This window comes from Rhagoletis pomonella, unplaced genomic scaffold (assembly GCF_013731165.1).
Source record: "Rhagoletis pomonella isolate Grant_MI unplaced genomic scaffold, Rhpom_1.0 Rhpom_scaffold_00015, whole genome shotgun sequence".
In the NCBI taxonomy this organism is placed as follows: domain Eukaryota; kingdom Metazoa; phylum Arthropoda; class Insecta; order Diptera; family Tephritidae; genus Rhagoletis; species Rhagoletis pomonella.
Window position 1 is genome coordinate 6,496,375 of NW_023458569.1, and position 5,376 is coordinate 6,501,750.

Sequence of the window (5,376 nt, forward strand, 5' to 3'; positions counted from 1 at the left end):
CACCGTGCTGTAACGCAGGTAGATTTATTTTTTGTATACGTTGAAATAAAATTTTTATATATTTTATACATCGAGGGCTTATATTCAATAAAATACCCTATATCTGCCCACTTTTCCCAAAGATGAGATTCTGATATAAAAATCCACCTAATCTTTAAATGTCATCAGTGATATTAATGCTACGTTATATAACGACAGGTAATAAGTCCCAGATGGTTTCTAAAATCACAAATTAGTTTTTGTGCAAATTGCAGATAGAGGGTATTAATGAATTCAAGCCCTCGACATTTCACATTTTTATATTTGTAAGTTATTAGAAGCAGGGATGCCAACTTGGCTCAAACCGTGCCATTTGCCCCTATTTTACTTCAAATGGCACTTAATTTTTCAATTTGGCACAAAGTGCCAAAATGGCACTTTTATAACAAAAAATACACATCAATACATTTTTGTGAAATCCTTTGCGTGCATTTCTTTTTCTCAACTAAAATTTTCTAATTTATAAAGGCTATTCAACTGGTTTATCTTATTTTAGCATTGCACTTTTGTTTGGGAAATGTAGCTTTATTTTATTGCTAAATGTGAATGATTAAAAGGAATGACACCTTTTTTGGCACATTTTGCCACTTTTTTATCCTCAGTATGGCACCTCATAACTGAGGATAGTTGCCAGCCCTAATTGGAAGATTTCTGCTATGTTTTGGAGCAACAGCTTGACTGCAGTAAAAAAGCATACAATTTTTGTTTCAAAAGTGTGTGAAAACCAATCAATTAACGGTTCTCTCTCGGTTCCGATATTAAATAATCAATAATTGTTTATACCCGCATTTTGGCACATTGGCTCCTTGAATGTGCCATCTAATAAATAGTGTCGTCATTCTCCTTAGCTGGTTTTAAATTATGTCGTCACCAATTGCTGGCGGAGACATGAATACAGTGTAAGAAAATTCTTTTTCCATAATTGTTTCCTTATAGAAAAGTTGGTTTCTTTTCCACCTTAGACATTCTGAATTCATTCAAAATATGCTAATATAAAACGCAGAATTCTTTCAGTGTTCCTCCGGGGTTTTGGACATGGACTGTTTCTTCAATTTAATAGTGTTGGCTTTATTTTTGTGGAAACGAAACATAATTTGCAAGTTATGGATCATTTCTACATTCTTACTTCAAATATTTCTCGTATTCCAGCTGTGCGCAGGCGTTTAGTTTTTCGCATCGTGTTTTTACATATTCGTAATTTAATTTTTTTTAATAAAATCAAATGGTGGTAGTTCATGATTGTGTGTGGATTAATATCACAACACTGAGGATTTGGCAATAACCTTTTTCTTGTATTAAAAAACAACACTTGCGGGGCAATGTTTATTGTAAGAACAACATTTTTTTCTATGAATCGACATACTTTAAGCATTGTTGACGCTATTTCCATTTGAATGAGGAATCAATTATTTTTTACTTTATTTCGCTTTTGAAAAGGTAATAATCCTGGTGCGAAATAAAGTCAATTGACCTTATTTCCATTGACCTTATTACCTGTCACCGTTAAATTTCATACAAAGTATATTCCATCCATTGTAGGATCCCCTATTATAATTTTTATTTTCTGAGCCTATTTGAGTTAGAAAGAATATAAATTGAATTAAATTTTAATTTTCATTAAGAAAGCTAATCACTGATTATTTTATCGAATGCCCTTTTTACTAACTTCAAATTAATACAAGGCAAGGAGAAGCAAGTATAATGCAAAATATGGTGGCCAGTGTTGCCGCCAATCATTTTTAGTGGTAGCCAAATTCCTTAAAAATAGGGCTAAAAAATAGCTACAAAAACTCGTTGTGGCTAAAAATGGTAGCTAAAACTTTTTACATGGACTCGGACCACTATCTTGATGCAGCCAAGATACGCACCTGCCTCTGTGCAGCAAAAAATGCGCGCCCAAATATGCAAGGAAAGCTTAATGTCGAAAAGCTGCAATCACAACTGACAGCCACCGCTTTCGCTACTCGAATCTCACACCTGCTTTCAGAGAGCACTCTTCAACAAACCGACATATTCGAACAGTGGAACCACATTTCCCGCTCATTAAATACCGCCGCCGAGTAAGTGGTTGGATTTAAGCGAGCCCGAAAGAACAACTGATGAGTGTCAGGAAGCTGCAGAGAAAAAGATGCCGCCTTCAGGGCCACGCTGCGATCGGGCGCAACGCGCGCTATGTGGGACCGCTATAGAGATCTGAAGAGGGAAGCGAGACGTATTTGCCGCAATAAGAAGAGAGAGGCCGAAATTCGTGAGTGCGAAGAGCTTGAAATGCTGGCCGACAGGGAGAATGCTCGAAAATTTTACCAGAGAGTTAGGCGACTTACGGAAGGTTTCAAGACCGGGGAGAACTCCTGTAAGAACAATAATGGCGACCTAGTAACTGATGTCCAGAGCGTACTTAAACTATGGAGGGAACACTTTTCCGCCCTACTAAATTGTAGCAGCACGGAAAGTTATGGAGAAGAAGAACCCGAGCCCGCAGTCGATGTTGACAGAGTCGACGTTCCACCGCCTGACTATGACGAGGTACGTATAGCAATAACGCGGCTGAAAAACAACAAAGCTGCTGGAGCTGACAGCCTGCCAGCTGAGCTATTCAAGTACGGCGGCGAGGAGTTGTTAAGGTGCATGCATCAACTCTTGTGCAGAATATGGTCAGATGAACGCATGCCCGACGACTGGAATTTAAGTGTGCTCTGCCCAATCCACAAGAAAGTTGACCCCGCCATTCTCGCCAACTACCGCGGGATCAGCCTTCTAAGCATAGGTTACAAGGTCTTATCGAGCGTATTGTGTGAAAGACTGAAGCCCACCATCAATGGCAAATCCACCATAGACCAGATATTCACAATATGCCAAATCTTGGAAAATACCCGCGAGAAAAGGATCGACACTCACCACCTATTTGTCGACTTTAAAGTCGCTTTTGACAGCACTAAAAGGAGTTGCTTATACGCCGCTATGTCTGAAATTGGCATCCCCTCAAAACTCATAGGGCTGTGTAAAATGACGTTGAGCAATACCACCAGCTCCGTCAGAATTGGGAGAGACCTCTCCGAGCCGTTCGCCACAAAACGGCGTTTCAGACAGGGCGACACCCTTTCATGTGACTTCTTTAATCTGATGTTGGAGAATATAATAAGAGCTGCAGAACTGAACCGCTCAGGAATAATTTACTACAAGAGCGTGCAACTGCTGGCTTATGCCGATGACATCGACATCATCGGTAACAATAACCACGAATCTGTTCTGCCTTTTCCAAGTTGGATAGGGAAGCAAAGCGAATGGGTCTGGTGGTAAACGAGGACAAGACGAAGTATCTCCTGTCATCAAACAAACAGTCAGCACATTCGCGCCTTGGTACCCACGTCACTGTTGACAGTTACAATTTCGAGAAAGTAGAGAATTTCATTTACTTGGGAACCAGCATTAACACCGATAATAATGTCAGCATTGAAATCCAACACAGAATCACTCTTGTCAACAAGTGCTACTTTGGACTGAGTAGGCAATTCAGGAGTAAAGTCCTCTCTCGATGTACGAATACCACGCTCTATAAGTCACTCATCATGCCCGTACTGGTATATGGCGCAGAAGCATGGACAATGACAACATCCGATGAGGCGGCTCTTGGAGTGTTTGAGAGAAAGATTTTGCGGAAGATTTACGGGCCTTTACGCGTTGGCGACGGCGAGTACCGCGGACAATTGAACAATGAGCTGTATGAGCTTTACAACGACATGGACATAGTGCTGCGAATGAAAATACAGCGGCTCCGCTGGCTTGGCCATGTCGTTCGAATGGACACCGACGCTCCAGCTCTGAAAGTATTCAACTCGGAACCCGCTGGTGGCAGCAAAGGCAGAGGGAGGCCCCCACTGCGATGGAAAGATCAGGTGGAGAAGGACTTGGCTTCATTTGGCGTTTCCAACTGGCGTCAGTTGGCACAGAGGAGAAACGACTTGCGTGCTTTGCTGAACTCGGCCAAAATCGCTTAGGCGGTTACAGCGCCAAAAAAGAAGAAGAAGAAAACTTTTTACTTACATATACATTAGAGTGGTTCAATATAACACTCTTTTTGGAAATTCATAAACGCTACATCAGAATATTGTTATTTATGATAAAAAGAGACACGTATTTTTTTATTTTGAAAGTGGTTCAAAAAAATACTCTTTTTGGAAATTCATAAGCGCTACATCAGAATATTGTTATTTGTGTTAAAAAGAGACACGTATTTTTTTATTTTGAAAAAAGAAAAGAAAGAAAACCGCTGATGCTCTTTTTTTATTTTCTTGACATGTTAAAATGCAGCTAAGAATGAAGAAGAAAATGATTGGATTTGTTTGAACCTTAAACTTAACTTAACCGCCATTTTGAATTTCGAAACACTGACTTCAGACTCCTAATTAGCAACCCCCGAAACCCCCTGGTAACAAGTTCCAACCTATGACAATGCGTAAATCGTTCAGTATCAATGTTTTAATTTTACTAGTCTCTTTTCGAGAGCATATTTTTTGGCACTAGGCCCATTCTAACTCCCAAGGCGGGTATGTAATTAAGGGAATGTTCTCCCAATAATACCAGAGTAATTATATGTAAAAACCACATCCTTAGCTGCATTTTAACATGTCAAGGAAATAAAAATATTGAGAACATCCGCGTTTTTATAAAAAGCCGGTCAGCGCGACCTCTAAAACTTTTTTTCAAAATAAAAAAATACGTGTCTCTTTTTTATCACAAATAACAATATTCTGATGTAGCGTTTATGAATTTCCAAAGAAACATTTTTTTGAACCACTCTAATATATGTACATATATAAGTATGCACGCAAACATTTTCAATAAGTAATGGTATAGAAAAACAGTGAACTCTGGGAAAAAGCTAATATTTTATCCAACCAGAATCCTTTTTGTATAAAAGGGGAAATATTCGACACCAGCTTGCTGGCTCGATCAAGTGATTGTACCATCAGGTTCGAAGCATATAACTTACCAGCATGCTGGTACAATATTTATTTCTTTACTAATGAGGTCGAGGAAAGATCGAAATGATTAGAGCCGAAATTTCATAATTTTTCTACCATTTTGTTAAACATTGTTTTTTTCACAACAGCAATGTCGGGAACTTAATCTTCCACAAACACGGCTTTGACTCATATAGTGCAAGAAATTTCCGCCAAAATACTTTTTACTTAGAACATTTAGCTAATTTCACCACTCACGATACCAGCATGCTGGTACAATCCTAAACTTTTCAAATAGTTTCTGAAGTCGCACATAGAACATACACGGTCAATTGACTTGATGGGCCATTTAACAAATTAAGCATATTAAGGG